This window comes from Anopheles arabiensis, chromosome 2 (genome assembly GCF_016920715.1).
Source record: "Anopheles arabiensis isolate DONGOLA chromosome 2, AaraD3, whole genome shotgun sequence".
NCBI classification, from domain to species: Eukaryota; Metazoa; Arthropoda; class Insecta; order Diptera; family Culicidae; genus Anopheles; species Anopheles arabiensis.
Window position 1 is genome coordinate 52,906,572 of NC_053517.1, and position 19,685 is coordinate 52,926,256.

Here is a 19,685-nt window from a genome sequence, read left to right on the forward strand (position 1 = left end):
ACCAACAAATCATCAAACTCTACGAGACCGGTTTATCCGTTCGCATACAGCCACAGGCCTAATTTGCTACAGAGTTGAAATATATCGTCCAAATTCGAATTGTTCTTGTTCAAACCACTCCACCCTCAGGCCTGGTTTCGGTTTCAACGTGTGCAGATGTGTAAAGCATAAATTGATGAAATTTCAGTCAAAACGATTTTAGACATTTCTTTCATATGTTTTTTTGTTTTTGCTTTTTACACTTATGCGTATACAATTCACACAATGTTTTTTGTTGACGTAAATAAACACGATAGAAGACGGTATGTGGTTGACAGGCAGATGAATGGGTAATCGTATTTTACACGCTTTTTCACGCGTAAGGGGTGTGTATGTGTGTGTTTTAATCTAATCAAACAGACGTTTAGAAACACATTTTCGAACAACAAAAAACCATAGAATATTTAAATTTTTAAACCCCTTTGATCTATACACGTACGTGTGGACTTGGCAGCTAATAATTACATATCCAAAGAACGCACATCTCTTGCAAACTCTCGCCACAGCTGGTTTCGACGAGTTAATTAGTGGATCGACATGTTGTTAAAGTGATGTAAAATATAATGTTTGAATCAACCTGTATTCGATTGGATGGTTGTGATTTTTTTTATATTTGTAAGTTTTATAATAGCCATTTCGCTTAATTGCACATCTAACTCAGCGAATTTCATAATAGTTTTTCTCAAATTTCCGAAAACAATTAGTGACATTGTGCATCAATTTTTACCTCTAACGCACCTACCTTCTAACGTTCAAACCACCGACTAACAGTAAGTTGATTTGCCTATAATAGCAGTTAGTATTATTGGCCGCTCTCGTAGTACAGTCGTCAAATCGTACGAGTTAACAACATGCCCGTCATGGGTTCAATCCCCAAACAGACCGTGCCGCCATACGTAGGATTGACTATCCTGCTATGGGGGGGAATCAATTAGTCACTGAAAGCCAAGCCCACAAGTGGGTACAGGCAGGCCTTGACCGACATCGGTTGTTGAGCCAGAGAAGAAGAAGAAGAAGAATTATTGGTTAAAGAAGATATATATTTTATTATTGTTAGACAACGAAGCGGAAACATTATTTAGTGCTGAAAACGCTAAGCTTTTTTGTAGTACTTTAGCTGTTGCCAAAAAATAGTATGTTTATTTTGCCGATTCGTTTAATAATAATGTCCGACTTGTCTCCGAGATTGTTATCGTTTGGCATTGCTTTTTCTCCCTTTTCTCCTATCTCTTTTTCTCTCTAACAAATTCGTAACGTTTATGTCGATAGGACGTTAGAAGCCTCTTATCATGCTGTTGTAAGGTTCCAATAATTATGTTGATTGAATTACAGAGTATCACACAGCGGGATAGCCTTGAACCCAAGACTCCAAGACTTGCTCTTGAGGCTTGAACTCAAGACGGACATATTATACGAGTCGTTCGAGTTGACGACTGTGCTACGGGACCGCTCGGCTTACGGGATCGCGTAAAGGCCTTACAAATATAAATTTATATTTGCTATGAAAATTTTATGTTTATATAAACCACAATTGGTGTCTTATACTGAAAACTTGGCAGCAAGGACGTTACCTAATGTTATCGAATGATAGTTATATTTTATGACATCTTTTATTACATGATATGTATGAGACTTCTACCTAATCCTATTACATAAAGTTGCAATAATTTACAGTTTAATCTCTTTTCAAACTCCAAATGATCGTCTTCACACAGTTGCAACGTAATTCAATACCCATGTGATTCAAATAACATTGGCTCATCAAGCACTGTTTCTTTAGTGAACATCTAGCAATATGCATCCATCAATACAAGTGTGCCACTGCGCTGTTCAGCTCAATCAGCAACCACTGCACTTGACAGCTTAAACTGCTGTCTTTTTCACCTGTAATATTTATACATTCTAGAAACGGATGAAGTACTACAGAGACAGAAAAAGAAGAACTAACAACTCTACAGCAAACACCTTATGCACGGCTACTCGAGCAAACCGAGCAGTCGTTTAGCGAAACATGGTGAAACGTTGTCCCCGGAGTGGCAATACAAATCGATATAGATTTTCAATATGCATTCGGCACGTACAAACACTCACACATACATAGTATTTTCCGACTGATGCATACATTTCACAGTACTATCAACGAACCGCAGCAAAATATCATCGTCGCATGCCAATGGCAGCCAGCATGCACCGTTGGGTGCATCCACCGGCAGCCACTGTGACGGCGCATCGTGAGAAAATCACACTCAAGCTAAAAACAACAGCAAAAACAGAGTCTAGGAGAGAAAAGTGTTTGATAAATATTCTACCACTCACCTCCTGGGCGGGACAGAGGACCCCCTGAAACGGCCAGAGGAATACCGATAGACGAGGAAAGCTAATTTTACAACCTAGAAAAATCAGTGAAAAATGTCCCAGAAGGCGGAAAGTAACGGACAGCTGCAGAAGATGCAGCATGGCAAACGAAAGCAAATAAAAAGGCACACTCCCATCGGAAACCGGCAGCTGGGGAAGTGAATGGACAGGACAGCAACGATGGGGACCAACTAGCAGCAGCAGCAGCAGCAGCAGATGACGTTCGTTACCAGAATCGTCCCGGGTGGAATTTTCAATGTCCATCGATGAATAAAATATAAATCGTGTACCGGACAGTTCGAATATAAATGGCTACATAAATAGACTGTCCTTTGGGTTCCCCGGCTGGATCGGGCATTCCTCTTGCACTGGTAAAAGCCAGCAAATATCGAAATGTCTACTCTTTTCTTCTTTTTTTGCCCCTCTTCTACTGTGTCTTGTGCGGAATACCCCCCCTCCTCCCCCCACCAAAACAGCGAAAGAAATCCTTTTCCTGTGCTGCTCATCCATCACGTTCTGCCCCGCTTTCTGGCAGCCTTTTCCCAAGAATGTGTGCGAACCACTTTATGTGTCGCACCTCTGGGATTTCCTGTTGATGAAAAGAAGGACACACGCGCTCGATTGTCGAGAAAGCGCAACGAAAGGAAACGGAGTCACTTCACAATTGAAATATCCCGAATCGTATCCCTTGCGTCGGAGCAGCTTCACCTGCGCTGCGGGGAATTCCGGGAGTTTTAAGCGGTTCCAAATAGATTGAACCCTTATTTCGTGCTAGCTCCATTATGGCCCGTTTTGCATACAACCCAACGACGTTCGTTCGACTCTGCCCCAAAGGGACACTTGCTGACAATCACATCCCCAAACGATCCATTAGATATAATCCGCCTCCTATTAATAGATGGCATGCCGCCGTGCCGTTGCGACAAACAACCTTACCCGCATCTCCAGTGTGCCATCGGTCGGCCGGGCGACTCGTGTGGCCCGACCCTTCCCCACTTTTGCAAAAGGGTTCACCTTTTTGGCGTTTAATTGAATTTGCGCTCCTTACGTCCACAGTACGTTCCGTACTGTAGTCACTCGTACTGCTCAGTGCAGTAAATTATGAATGAACCCGACTGTCGGCACCCGTACACAAGCCTGCAGCGAGTTCTGCCGCTTTTTCTAAACACCACCCAACCACCATCCCTCATTCGGATGGCCTTGCACTTCATTTTCATCTTCCGCCGGTGCGTCTTTGGGGTTCGCAGAAAACACACCCGGACCGTTCCGGGTGGATGCAAACCGCACACATATTTCATAAATAATCAGAACTGTGCTATGCTGTGCTATGCTGCTGCTCTCCCCGACGATGGTGCGCTCGCAACAGCAGCGCCTGATGTCTTTCTACCCGCCCGAAGGATGCCGAAGAATTACCTCTCCCTGGTGAGTTGGTGAGGTTTTTGTATATTTTAGCATAAATGTTGCTGCTTTTCCTTTCGTTTTGTTTTCACTTTTTGCTCTTTTTTTTGTTGATGTTCTGTTTGGTTTGTGGCTTGACAAGGGAATGTCTTCTCACACTGATGTCGCGTCTTGCGATACCCGGGTGCCCTGAAAGGGGTTGCTCGCAATAATAATCATGCTCGGGGGAATTAGATTGTACCGTACCCAGTGCGCCGTACCAGCAAGCAGTAAAGTCAGCGTCGGGACAAATGGACCGGAACAGTGAGGCCATCTACAGTGTGGCATCGCGTCTACAGGATGAAAGCAAACTTGCTACTCCAACACGCTCACTGGCTGTACTGCTGATGAGAGTAAACGGCAAGCGGGCCGCTTTCTTGAACGATGTCATTTATGCTCCAAGCTGCCACAAAAACGATCCCTTGTTTGTTGGGCTGTCCCTTTTGCCCGAGGGTCATAAATTTCAGAAGGTTTTTTTGTGCTGTCCGGTGGTATGAAGTGGAACCGATTGAAGAGATTTATCTTTTAATCGAACTCCCTACTTTAATATCATCCGGCAATCAGCTCTTTGCTGCCTCTAATGATGCATCGCAACTCAGTTATTTGTGCACTACTAAAGCGGTTGCTCCAGAGAGGAATGAGCAACACAAGGAGCATATTGTTTTCGTATCATTTTTGTTCCATATTTCACATAAGTGACCCTAATTTGTCGGTATATGAAGATCAGTGTAGTATAAAAGTGATTATTAATCTTGCACTGTGGATACATATTAGTAAATATGTTTCATAAACAGTGCGTTGCAGGACAAAAGTATTATATTCGTTGTTGACAACTGTGTTTAATAATTTATTTAAAAGTTAGAAATGGACATGGCTAGGTTATTAACAAGTATTTAAGACTACTAGGATTAGGTTAAGTATTTCAAATAGATCCTCAGAAGCTAGAACAGATCTTTCACCCTCTTGCATATACATCAACTGCTACATCCGAGCCACATAAGTAACATAGGCCATATCCGACCAAATTATTAAAAAAGGGTCTTCCCAACAAATATTATAAATACATGCTTTCATACAATTCTTCAGCAATTCGTAGAGGTTGATTTGTCCAACTTGATGTGTCACATTACTTTCCATCTCGTTGGAGGTCAGCGATTTAATCCTCAAAAACGTTGCCCGATTTACTCACAGTAAAAACAATAGCTAATTACCCTTACAAACGCGCGATTAATCCAAATACGATTACCGATTGCAAATATTAATATTATTATTTAGTTAGTTAATCTACAACGGGCCATACGACCTCATTGAGATGGGTAATAGTAAAATAAATAAATAGAAAAAAAACCATTTATCAAATTTCACTGCGGCCACGGCAGAAGCCTTTCTTTGAAGCACTGAGTTAAAAATATTATAATCAAAAAAAATCGAAACAGTGTTAAATTCAGCTGACTTGCGGAACATGAAGTCGGACCAACCAACGGCTGGTGCGGGGCTTAACAACCCATCTAGAGTCTCTCTAGACGGAAGTGGTGGTGCGTAGGTATCGCTGCGATGCAACAAAAGCGATGACTTGATACAGTCATTTAGCAGGCCAGCGATAAAAGAGCACCTGCAAATAGTAAGAGCAAGAGAGATTACCTCTTCTAACCGAAAGACGTCCAAGACCTAGAAGACGGCATATGGAGGACGATTATTGCGATCCTGCCAGGGAAGCAGGCCTATGGCATATTGCGTGAGTTTCAGTTGAATCAAGTCGAAAAAGCAGTGTTATACTCCAGACAAACACGCACGAATATTTCAAGACCAAGCGAACGATACTACTGTAGACAGTATCAATTCATGCAGGATCACATTTTTTTCAGTTATCCGGATAACTAGGACAAGTATTTGGTTTCTACTGGTAACAACATCACCTGTGTACTGGTTTAAATTCAAATTTGAATCTAGAGGAACGCTCAGGATTTTATCATAATTTTGTCGATTAACTGCAGCGCCGTCTGTAAAGTAGGAAGCTCGGGGAATATTGCACCGACAAACAGACACACAGAAGCATTTCTCAATGTAGATGGTCAGACCGCTGCGCTTGCACCACGAGCAGAAGGTATCGAGACAATCAGGCAGGAGCATGGAGTTATAGGAACTATATCGAGAGGAAAAGCGAGGGTGACATTGGTGACTTTGAGAGCTACTGACTGTTTTTATTAGAAATGTGCATGTGTTGATGTCGTACGAGCGATTCCCTACGCTAAATTTAAGTCACTCCAGGAGCGAGCAGAGAAGTTCTAGCTTATCTAATTTTGCAAGAAAAAATTCTTGATTGAAAGAGTCGAATACATTCTTTCAGGGAATATCCTTAATCTACAAATTTGGAAAAAATCGTTGACATTTCTCGGGTGAGTAGTAAACTATTGACTCCTTTGTGATTTTTAATTTTTTATCAACATTGAATAGTTTTTTCGCGATATCTAAAAACAGCCCTTTTAAATAATCCTGCAAAGCCGTTTCTCCTGAATAAGATAAAATAACAGCCCTTTTACGATATCCCAATATCAAAACAAAATTGTCGTGGTCTTTCGTTTTCTTTCATGAATTAAATGTTGTACATTTAAGCCTCATGGTTAAATAAAGCTGAATTCAAACACATTCACTGTTTTGTTTTTCAATAGAATCTTGTTCCATTTTTATTTACTATTTTTAATTACTATGCAATCAGAAAGCCTTTATCATATTCATACCCTGGCATTGTTTCTCACTAACAGCAGGATGGATGCTGACAAGCTGTACGCATTGAAAGGATTGGATTTATGCATTCAGTCAATTATATTGCATTGATAATGGTGAAAAAATATTACCCGATTTAATGTAACACTGTTCCTCGTACCATAGAACAAAGAAAACACATAAATCAGTCCATTCCCGTGAATCGCACGCCATTCACTGCGTTTAAATAAAATTCCATCGCCACCAGCTGTATTTAAATCATCTGTAGTAATTGTTCCAACAGCTCGTCAGCACACTTCCGCTTGTGTCAAGTTTGGTGCAATTATTGCATTTTTTGTATCCATTTCAACAGCATGCACCCATATTTCGGGCATAATATGTGGTTTCCTTCTACCGCTCGGGGCACTGAGAAACGCGCGCAAAGAGATGAGAGACATTTTGGCACAGTGGAATTTTTATATTAAAAACTGAAAAGCGGAAGCATGTATGATGTGTTGGTTTCCGCGGATGACCAGAAAAATCTCGTCCAGCACAGCTCGGATCATGCGGCAAGCGTGGATGGGTGGTACCTGTCATCAGCTTTTGAGAGTTTTATTAATATTAACGAGTATATTGAGTTGTTCACAATGAAGGGAAATGAACGCATATACAACTTGAAGCAGAAGTCATCAAAGAGTTTTTTAAATACCTCCTGTTCTTCTGGTAAAATTTGACACGCAGTACGGTGGTGTCATTTTTTAAATGTCTTTTATCCCATCAGCATGTTGTATAAGATTTAACAAATAACAAATCAGAGAGCCCACAGTGCAATGAAACCAACTTTTCCTCATTATAATATGAATTTCAAATATTATAACACTTCCGTTGAAAGCCAGAAATTGCACAACGGTCCTACAGACAACGGATGAGCTGTAAAAAAGGCCAGATTTTTGCTTCATCTCAAAATGCAAGCCTCATGTAGAAGCAAAACAGCGACCTTCATCCCGATCGCCACTTCCGCACAATAAATCGCTTTGTACGATGCGCGTGGCGAAATGAGCAAAAACTTAATACCATCAGACTGATTTTTATCAAAGCGAAGCTGCACAACATTCAGCCTTGTTTCGGCCACTCATGGCTACAGCCCGCAGACACACGTTCGCGGCAGGCCGGCGGCAGCAATCTTCATTAGAGATTTATTACATTCAGAAGGCTCTCTTGCTTGGAGCGCGCTTAAAAACAGACCCCCGCCATGGTACGGTAAGCATCCACCATCGGCGGAAACAAGGAAACATCAACCGAGTACACGGAATTCCACGAGATGTGGGGTTGTGTTGCGGAACGGCACACTTTACGTACGGCACTCCATACAGCCTCGTTTTGCGATCATCTTAACCCATAACGCTGGCGACACCGGAGCGGTACGTCGTCGCCCGAATGGTTACGGTTGCTGGCAGGTTTGTTTCTCTAGTGGTTTTTTTATTCACGAAACTTCGTAAACTGGTAAATGGCTGTAAGGATGAAGCTTCCCTTTTCTATTTGCTACTGTTGTTGGCGATGCTGCTACTGCTGCTGTTGCTGATACAATGGTAATAAACATGTAAACAGAGCGGTCGACTACTGCTGCGGCTCGTAAGATATGCTCTATGATTCAGTAAATGCTCGTTAAAAAACATGTTTATACACATCACCCTTTGGCTTTGTGTTTGTGTAGATGTATGCTCTGAAGCCTGTAACAGGTAGCAACTTCAGGGGTTAAAAAGTGTCACACATGCCCAAACACAGTGGCCTCGAAAAAAAACTGTTCCTTTCCTGTGGGAAATTTGATCCCGTAAAACATGCAAACCTATGGCCTAATCGACCGTTCGTTAAAAGAACAATTTATGATGTACTATATTTGGACCGAGTACTTTCCATCGTAAATAAGCATTTTCTCGAGAATCCACGCTGTTAAACTGATGTAAATATCAGCTTTCATAATTGCTATTATAAATATCGGTGCAATACTTAGTGATAACATGAAAATGCTATTCTAAAATGTAACATTGATTTAAGTGATGTTCTATTTGACTTATAGAACCACAGTAAAAAGTTCTCTAGAAATGTATAGATTAGTGAGAAATAAAAGTAATGATTAAACAAGTTATTACAAAAAACATGAAAATAACATTAATCATGAACAAACATGGAGATTATAGTTCTTATAACTAAACATAAGGAAAGCAAGAAGACAAACAACCACACTGGCCAAATAATTATTTGTTTTAAAATAACATAAAGCAACATAAAGCACCACAACAAAAATACTATCAATCAAGGTGCTCCTCTTTGCAGCAGGGGCCTTCCGATGTGCCCCTTTTAAGAAGTCTAATTATGAGTTATTCGACCGCAGCGCAATTCTTTCCTGCATCCATTACCGGAGTCAAACATCGGCCCAAGTTAAAATCATGCACACCACGTACGCAACGCACGCCTGCACTGCTCCGAAAAGCGACTGAATGCTTTCGATAATTATCAATCAATTTTTCATTATTCATCATTTGCACATATTACCCAGAAGCCCCCTGGCCGTACCGTACCTGTAGATTCCGATGATCAACCTATTCTTTTATCCGGTCCCACGAGGGAATACAGATTCCAGCAGCGTCGCGAACACTTCCGCTTGCGCAACTGGAGATTGCTAATGACGCGATGCGCTTAACGGATTGCAAAAACACACACACACTCACGCACACGTGCACTTATGCACAGATCGACTATCGGACACAATACACTCACATACACACAGGGAGACACCCACACACGCACACACAAATTGCCCTTTTTAATGACTAGCCGATGATTTTATTCGTCTGGCTCATTTTATAGCACATTTGGCACGGTGCACATTTGTATCCTTCCGTTTTATTCTCCACAGCACTCTCACACTGGGCACATGGCGCATCGGGCATCGGTCATCGGGATTTAAATATCACTGCACAAACCTTTTCGCCTTCCTCCTGTCGCAGATGCGGATTTGGATCCGTTTTTTTTTTCACTTACATCCCATTTAATTCATACGAACGATAATCAACACACTTGCATACACATTTCGATGTTTTTCATGCTTTCTTTTTGGCACGCGTCACTTCCGATCGCAATGGATTTCGCACCACGTTTTTCACTATCCTTCCACCACTCCGAGCACTGGGGAAGCGAATAGGGTAGTCGGGAGCAGCCAAAAATCTGATGCAGAAGCGCACTGTGCAATGGGTTTCCATAAATCTACATTATTATAAAATTTGAATGGATTCGTTCACCGCTAACCATTTCATTGAGTAAATTGTGCTGAATAATTAACGATTATTTATTGAAAATCCGACTGCCGACCGGGAGCCGACGACTGTTGGCCACGATACCGGAACCTTCTGCGTAATACCCGAAAGGATAACGTTTTCCTGTAATCCTTTCGGTCTTACGAGAGTGAGGCTATTCGGTAGATAGCTTGGACACAAAGCGCAATCAGGTTCCTGGTAGTTAGTTGGATATTAATATGCTTTCCTGTCTTGCAGACTCTGCAACGCAGTAACACGATTGAAATTATTTCGTCTAACGAAGTGAACACAATTACACGAAATTAACTACGGTCCGAACCGCTTGGCGCCGATGATTAAACTGTCATCACACTAAGCCGGTCCGACACTTCTCTTCAAGCACAGCCGGACAGCACAGCTAGCCCCAGAATTATTTCAAATTCTTTTTCTACTCCCAGTTCCCTGATAAACTGAAGAATGTTTTTCCCCACCAACAGTGAAGGACGACGTACACGAGTTTCACACTAGATTGGAAAAACAAACACCGCACAAAACACAGAACCTGCCCGGAAACCCCCGGGATTAACGTTCGATAAGAACGCAGCTACCTGCAGATAACGTATCGTGAAAACGTGTACGGTCCGTGCTGTTGTTCGACTGACACAAAACGCCCCCAGACTAATGGAAGCGTTTGCATTTGAGTTCCCTTCGATCTTCGGGCTGCACGCCCCAGCAGCCGAACAGCTGCGCCCCGGTATGGCACGAACCCAACACGAACCGAACCTCTCACGCCCATGATTCGTGGCCGCTCGGGTAGCTCGCGTGCGTCGGTCACAGCACGCCGGGACTTTCCCCGAAGCGGATTGCTTTCCACACGCGCACACACATGCACACTCCAGCGCTCAGGCCAACCTCGCGAAGTGGCCACGAGTTGGGTGAGTTTTCCAACCGAGCTGTTATCGCGTTCCGTGCCGGCTGCGCTTCGCACCGCTGGGTGACCGATTTTCACGCGAGCTGGCACGATGAAAAACTCTCCGACGGACAATGCTGGCAAGCAAAACAAAACCAAAACATTGCAAGCGCCAGGGGTTCGCGTGCGCCTGGTGAAACGCATCGGTGCAGTTAAGGACTTTTTTTTTTACGTGGCTGCTGTATTGGTTGGTGTGCGAATCGATAATCTACTACGATATCTAATACGTTAAACATTTAGGTAGGTTATTATTCAGTTACAGTAACCGTAATGCACATTCCAAGTAATCTATATTAACTTTATATCATTTCAATGGAATTCTATTACATCTTCAACATCAGATTTTCAGAGCGGCTTATATTACATAGCTCCATCGTTGATTTTGTTAGTAGTTTTGCTTACTAAATAACCAAGCAAAGCAAGGAACCATTTCTCGTATAACCTTAAGTTATACTTTCAAATTATTATAGTTGGCGGTTGTATAGCTTACAAGCTTAATTTAAACAAATTATCTCAGTGAAAAGTTTGCATGAAAAATGGACAAAAATTGTTGATTTTTCATGGGTTTATCTTAACCCGTACTAACTAAATGTTAATAATAGTCTAATTTATAATATCCCATGCGTTAGTAGACCAAATTTGAAAGCTCTATCAAAAGAACTCTAACCATGATGGCCAAAACATAGAAGCTAATTTGTTCAGGATCAAAGAACTGCACCCTGTAGCGTCTAAAGCGGACTCCGTGCGGCAGTTTGTGGACGTCGTTGCCTATTCCGGCATCTACAACATTATGGAACAATTAGACAACAATCAGAGCCCATGTATGAATGGCTGACGTCCCTGAGCAACTTGAGGTTCCAAATGAATCTGAAAATTAAGCCGGCCAAACTTTAAAATAGTACCTACAAAACATGTACAAACATATCAGGAAGCAGAAATCGTGTTCACTGGTTTCGCAGTGACAAGCAATGACGCCAAAACTCAATACGATCTGATGATCATCCAACATGATGCAGCTCTACTCCAACAATTTTGTCCCGAAAACTGAGGAGAAAGTGATATAAATCGAAGGTAGATCTTAAAAAATGCGTATATCTTCGTCCACCATGGCGAAAATCCCGGATAACTGACGGCAGGCGCCTTGCAAGCTCGTAGATTTATTTTTGCATGTAAGCATACCTTTCCAAGGGTTTTCCTGGAAACAAATTATCTTGCTTAGTTCTTTAACTACAGCTAGCCGAAAAAAGCCCATTCTTTATGCTAACTTATTTTGCATTTTGCGTTATTTTATTTGTCTTATGTCCTTATTGTTAATTATTGGTTCTTCTTCTCAGAGGCGCGTTTAACGGTGGGCGGACTGGGTAGCCGCCAGTGAAGGGTCCCCGTCTACCATAACGCCTAGGGCCTCGGAGAGGCTTGACCCGCCACTGCTTCTTCTTCTATTTGGCATAACGTCCTTCGTGGACATGCCGGCATATACAGGCTTTCGAGACTTAATTCAGTACCATGCAGTCGGATAGTCAATCTTTGCTACGGAGAGATGGTCAATTCTAGGCTTGAACCCGTGGCGGACATATTATTAAGTAGTTAGAGTTGACGATAGTACCACGGGACCGCCCATTATTAAATAATTGGTTATTAAACCTCTAAAAAGCCACGAGAACTAGCTATTATAGCTTACATACTATCCTTAAACTGTTTTTAAAAGAGCTGCGTAAATAAAATATGTATCGAAATTATTTGTTTTCGAATTTACTTTGAATTTGACCTTTGACATTTGCTTTTTTCAACTTTTTAAAAGAACATTCAATAAAAAACATTCAAATAAAATTTAAAAAATTGGAAAACAATGAGGTTTATATAGGGTTATATAGTGATTTATGCACAAATTCAAACCATTCCTCTTTGGTAAAGATCCCTTTTGTACATTCGATTTATCCGCCATCTAATTAAATCAGCCACCATTTCAACAATTAAAAATGCTCATTTTAAATCTAAATCCAATCACAGCATCGCACCTAAAAACAAAACAAATTTAAAAAGTGCAATAGAGCCAACACACAAAAAAACACTTTACTACACCATTGCAGCAAACAACCGCAGCCAGCTTAAGCGTAAGCTTTGCAGTGAGATAAATGCCATCATAAAAACAAAGTCAAACATCAAACACATTAAAAGCAAATCGTTACACATCATACAGCCGCATCCAATGGCCGACCTCACGACCGACCGGCCGGGCGCACACATTCTGCATTGGCTTTTCCGGCGCTTTTCCTATCACACGTCCGTCGCCTCTCTCATTGCTGGGTACGAGCCCGCTTACTGCTGCTACCAAACAAGCCACGCTAACCTTGTTACGCGTAACACCTGTTTCCCCCCCCCCCGATTGGCTTGCGTCCTGCTGTACCCCGCACGCGCCATCGAACGGGCTGCTCCGTTTAACGACCTACGGAACCATAATTCATTTCATTCCGTTCGGTTTCCCGTTCTAACACCACCACCAACACCAGTAGGGCCTGGTAGCTCGGCAGTTAATTCGGCTAGTTTTTCCACGCCGCATCAAAAACCCATCAGTCCAGGGCAGGGAAGGAACGGTACAACGAGAGCACGAAGACAAACGTGAGACCATGTTCGAATCCGTGGCCTTGGTTCTCTATCTTCCCGGCGACGGATGCTCCCAAAATCTGCCGCGGTGACAAATGACAAACAAAAATTAAAGAAATGATTTATTTCATCTGGAAGGCACGACTGCGCACCGAAGACACCCAGGGACTTTCCCGCATCGTTCGCATGAAACTAAATTTATCATCCGTTCAGTGCAGCCTGGCTGACCACTAAAGTGCGGTAAACGATATCCTCATCCAGTCCTGAGAGAGTGTGTGAGAGAGAGAGAACCAAGCGCTCCTTTCCTTGGCCCACCATCGACACGATTAACAAGATGAATTGCTGCATCCAACCGTGTTCGATCCATTGCCGGGCACGATCCAAAACGGGTGGTGATCTGCTACCTCCAAACGAACGAACGAACGAACCAACGAATGTGACGAACGAGATCGCTGTCAAAATCGAGAGGCAAAACAATCGATCGCTTAAGTAGTTTGTAATTAAGAAAAACAAATCCCAAAACAAGACCGCTGGCACGCAGCGAACACAAACCCGACACCCAATAATAACAGACCGAAATGATTGCTGTTTATTTTAAGTGCCGACCCGACCGATCGGAGGGTCGCCGCATATGGGATGTACGATCGTCGGATGAGTTTTCCACTGGCGTTCGTGAACAGTTGCTGCCGGCTGAGCTGCGTACATGTATTGCTCGGTGCCTTGTTTTTTAGTCTGTTGCTCCTTTGTATTGTTATGTGTGTGAGCTATGTTTTATGCGTTTTTCTTTCGTGCCGCATGTTGTTTCCATGATTGAACAGTTCTATTGGCTAAGGTTTGTTAGCATCACTACAAATTGGTGCAGCAGAAGATATTAAACAGTATTTAATATGTTCACAATTCTAGACATATTTCGCTGATCTACATAGTTTTTTTGGTTTACGTCAATCAATTACATTTTTATTTTTCTTCTTCTTAAACATCTAGGCATTGTTGTAAGAAAATAGGAAATTACTCATTATAAATGACAAATATTTTATTTTCTACACACAAATGATAAAAACTAGACAGTAAACTTGGCTTAGCAGAAGTACTACAATGTGACTAGTAGCCCAACAATTCAAACCACAAACCCTTCAAGCAGGGATTACTTCCTCACTTATCACTTATCCGTATTCTGAGGGTTCTACAGGAGTTTCTGACCCCGCACAAGGTCTCGAACCTTCGTCTGCTAACATATTGCATTGTCCTTTCATAAATAGTGCAGATTTGTCTGTTCTATTTTGGATTCCACGGCACCCGCTGTCCTTCTGGTCGACCAAAAACGAGCTTCAGCAGTGTCTTGCCTGCCATTGAATGCCTCGTGAAAGTAATGAAATGAATCTGTTGTTTCTTTACAAACATTTACAGCACAGGCATATAGTATTTATCAATTCATCAAACGATAAGTAAATTAATGCCACATTGGAATATTAAAATCAAACTTATTTTCCCTTGATTTTGTAATAATACCCTTGAAAAAGCTAAAAAACATCATATCCATGTTTCTTTTGTCTAATTATGAGAAATCTTCAATCAGTGTCCAATGGCTTTGGGTGTTTGACGGATAACAACCCGTTAAATGCCTCTTTAATGCCAACTAAATCTGAACATCGCAAAGTGTTTAATACCGCCTACAAAATTTACTCTTCTACGTCGAACTTCACACACATACACAAAAGGTCTGTAGTTTGAGCGGTTTTTGTTTATCTTTCACCACACTCGAGCCCGTCTCATCCCATCACATCCCATCAAAACTAAACCCTACCCAAGAAAACATAACACATGAGTCTCGTACCTCGCAAGCGCCTCTTAATGTCCTTCCGCTACGGATGCACTTTTATGGCCACGATCGCCACGATGGATCGGTGCGCCGTTCCGTAGATGTATTTCTTTAAACAAACAACCGCCCCGGACACAGCTGCATCCACACACGCACACACACACACATAATCATCACCATCCGGCCACAAACGGGTCAAAGAAAGAGCCACTTTCAGCAGCCCTTCCGGGCGAGTCCGGCTCGCCACCGGAAGGGTTGGAGACATTGCGAGTGTCCTGAAGAACAGACAAACGGCAGAAAGACAAACAGGACCCATGACACGAAAGGACACGGCGGGATTGTGTGCGTTAAAGCGTGTGATTAAAGTCGTGCTTCATTAAACAGCATCAGCTGCTGCACGCAGCGGATTGGAATCGGAAAGAGGAGTTTAATTTTAATGAGTACATAATATACGAAATGCGCGTTTGAGCAAATCGCAAATCGCAACAAGGGACAGCTGAGGTGAATTCAGCCAAAAATAGCACACAAAGTTCAAGACTAATTGAGCCGCCTCCAGATTCACAGTACCGCCACCAACGCCCGTCTATGTCGAAGGCTTCGTTACCATAAGAGCTACTTGTACTAATATTCGGAGCTTGGGCTTGATTAGCTGCTCGCTGTGCTACGAGTTTTATGATTCCTTTGTCTTGTTCGTCGATTTATTTCCCAGCTCCCTCCTCGGCAACGCTCGCTCCCATGGTATTTATGTTTATTTTTATTCATCTTTATTGGTCCAGCTGGAGGCAAACGGTACAGCACGAAACACGGGTTTTCCTTCAGCTTTTCCACAGGGCATGGTTTTATTTGTCCCAACCACACACACACACACCTTCTACCAGGGGGAAAACGGAAGCATCGCCCATCCAAACATTATATATCCCCTGTCGGATTGATGCGTGCCTTCCCCACGTGCACGATTGATGAATAATTGAAAGCAAATCTCAACCACCCCATCCACGATCGACACCGTCACGATGTCATCGTCAATCTAGCCGTTCCCGTTTGCAAACTGCCGCGCGCTCCCTTACGCACGCTGATATAGTTGAGATAGGAACAGAAAAAAAATCTTAAATTCATCCCTCACCTTGTTCCCTATTCAAGACGGTTCCCGCCTTTGCAACCGAATAGACGACCCCGCACAACATTCATTTCAATTAAAAAGGCAAAATAACGACCGACAAGCAAACATGGGTGGGAAAAAATCGTTTGGCGTTTTTCCCAATGTTTCGCCTGGCCCCGTCTCACCCCGAGGGGTAACAATATTTCACCAGAAGGCACGACACCGCGCTCGCGGTTTGCATTGTTTGGGGAACCGGTGGGTTTATTTTTTGGGAAATGCTGTGGCCTCGTCTCACGATCGTCTCCCGAAACCTGAAAGATTCGTTCCCTTCTGTCAACGTCATTAACTTCATCGAACCGTGTGATCGCTTCCCGTTACCTTGCCCATTCCCTTCTTGGCCAGTGAGGTTGTTATGGCCCTGCCACACACGCTTTGTACTGGGAGCGGTTGACATTTATGGTCCAAAATAAACATCCCCAGTGCGCGCGCCAGATTGAACAAAACAAAGGTAAACGAAAAATCACTTTTAAAAAGAGGCGACTGACTTTGAATTTGTTTGCACCGAGTCCCTGCCGTAGACCACCGCCGACACCCGAGGCTCCTCCCCGGCTTTGTTGGACCCCCGAGGTAAGGTCCATAGGCATGGGCGGCCCCGGGGCTTAGAGCTTCGAGTTTCGAAAAACTTCCGTTTATTTTTAATCACTCACAAATAAACCACCCGCTCCGATTACCGTTCCGAAGCCTGGCGACAAACTTATTTCAATTCGGAGCGCATTCACATATTTTCCACCTACCGGGAAAGGTATTCTCGTTATGCGGGGAAGTTTGGGTGATGAACTTCTGCTCGCTAATGGACTGTGTAGAACTTGCGTCGCATCCCGCAATCCCGTATAATGCACAAACGGTGCCAGCAAACAATCATTTACGCTTGAGGCGCGGCCTTTCCCGTGCCCGTTCCACCGGCCGGCTGCTCCCAGTATTTGGGGTGGCGCGTGATCGAAAAGCAATAGAAAGTATCGGATTACCATTCCCGGGTACTCGGCTCGCGGTGACGTACCGCCGGAGGCAAAAAAGAGACAATGGTCAGGGGGAGATGGTGAAAAGGTGGATAAATATAGTGTTTATGATTTGAGTTTGGTAAATACAACAAGCAATGGAAAGAAAGAAATGCAATTTAAACCGTCAACATTGGCGTTCGGTTTGATTTCGATTCTAGAAACGACCTTATTTGTGGGAACTTCCTTTTACGGGTACGAAACCACATGAAGGTATTCATGAATCGACATCTTGCTTGGGAGAGGGGAGTTGCACAGAAGTCTATGTCTTATTCATTGGTAATAGAATCGTAAGTAATCTACAGGCATCTTAGTTACTAGTGGATACACTTCCATGAACGTTCACGGCGCATGAGAGACTATGGGGTATTCTTAGAACGGACTAAGTGAATGCTCAGAACTAATAGATACCTTCTTCTTATGTTGATAAATATAAATTCGCGTAAATTTCATTGATTCTGGGGTATTCTCAAGATTAAAAAAACTAAAACGCTTCAACCGAAAATTTGAATGATATGCTTAATTCTAATAAATATGCTTGGATGTTGTTCCTTGGAAGGACTTGGAAAGCCTTCAATTTAGGGAAAGGGCCATAATTTAAACTTGTACTCTGTAAGCATTAAGTTATTTAGGCATACTGCCCGATAACTTTGATTTAAATAAATAAATAAATAAATAAATAAATAAATAAATAAATGCGGACTTATATTTTGGGACAGTCGAGAACAGGCTAAGTTTGCGTAAAACAAACCATATTTTTTAAAAAAATTTAAATTTATGTATGTGCATAATATAGTGAACTCAAGTTGATAAATTTTCAAATTTAGCTTAAAATGAGATGTAGATAAGTATGAATAAGTTCTAATGGAAAATATACCATGAACCTCACCTTGCCGAATGTGTACTTTCATACTTACTTATCCGGCGCTACAACCGCTTTGCGGTCTTAGCCTGCCTGAGGAGTGTCCAAGACCGCTCACGGTCTCGCGCCTTCGTCTGCCAGTCCGTTATTCCGGCCTTAATGGCGGGCGTCTCCACGCCATCTTGCCACCTCAATTTGGGCCTACCACGCTTCCTCTGTCCTTTTGGACGGCCTAAGAAGACTTTACGGGCTGGGTCGTCCGTTTCCATGAGCCCACCGGAGCCTGGCGAGCTTGATACGCTGCACGACAGTGAGGTCGCCGTACATCACACCAAAGAAAAGGAAAAACTTTTGACGCAACTGTCGTAATCGGTCTGAGCTTGCCCTTATTCTTAATGGTCAAATCAATCCGATTTTTTATTACAGTCTGTTCCCGAGATACGCGGTTTATGCGTACTGGAGGAATCCGCGTAAGTCGAATTTCACATTTTTCGGCTAAAACACATTTGATAACTCCTCATTTTGATTAAAATCAAATGAAAAACTTGTATGTACTTAATTTAAGTACATACAAAGCATTTTAACAAAAATGCTTTGTACTGCAATGGAAAATAGTTAAAGTAAATTGTACTGAATTGTTATTTGATCGATTAAATTTAGAAAACTGCGTATCTCTGAATCCGTGTAAGTCAAGAACTGCGTAACTCCCGAACAGACTGTACTCATAACAGGATGATTATCCTCCTACGTATGGCGTGTACGATATATACTTGGTGTTCAAGTCGTGCTGGTCGACGATAGAAAAGAAATAAAGCATTTTATATTTATCCTGTATTGTTTCAGGATTCAGTGCAGTTGTTGGTTCTCATATGGATAGGCTGACCAGACGTTCCGTATTTAACCGGACAGTCCCGTTTTTTACCTCTTGATTAGGTAATGTCCCATTATATAAGTGATAATTCCCAATTTATCTCGTTTTTTAATTGGCTGACCTGATAGGAATTGATTGTATGAATTATTGCTATAGAGCTTAGGGACTGAAAAAAACATTAGTTTAAGATACCGATCTTTGGGCACGCTTTAAGAAATGAAAAACAAGTAGCTAGTGTACTATGCTTATTAGATCTTCTTCTTCTTCTTTCGCACATCAACCGTTGTCGGTCAAGGTCTGCCTGTACCCACTAGTGAAGTGAGCTTGGCTTTCAGTGACTTATTGTTACCATAGCAGGATAGCCAGTCCTATGCATAGGGGCAAGGTCTATTCGGGGCTTGAACCCACGACGGGCATGTTGTTAACTCGTACGAGTTGACGACTGTACCACCAGACCGGCTCTTATTAGATCAATGATCGCAAAATGCTTGGTCGCAAAGTAATTGCTCGTAAAATTCTTAGTATTTACTTTATAAAAGGAATTATGAGATAATTTCAAACATTCACTATTTACTGGG

General features: G+C 42.4%; 1 protein-coding gene across 4 annotated transcripts in view; it reads right to left on the minus strand.

Moving 5' to 3' along the window:
* Window positions 1–10,498, minus strand: part of LOC120895909 — a 140,352-nt gene extending 129,854 nt beyond the window's left edge. The window contains exons 1-2 of one of the 4 annotated variants that reach the window (XM_040299650.1): window positions 10,436–10,498; window positions 9,114–9,798 (exon numbers count right to left, since the gene is read on the minus strand). The gene's annotated coding sequence lies outside the window, so the exon portion shown is untranslated. Of the gene's footprint in view, window positions 1–9,113 lie in introns of all 4 variants that reach the window. The other 3 variants (XM_040299649.1, XM_040299648.1, XM_040299647.1) reach the window with 3 other exon arrangements.
* Between the last annotated feature and the right edge of the window lie 9,187 nt (window positions 10,499–19,685).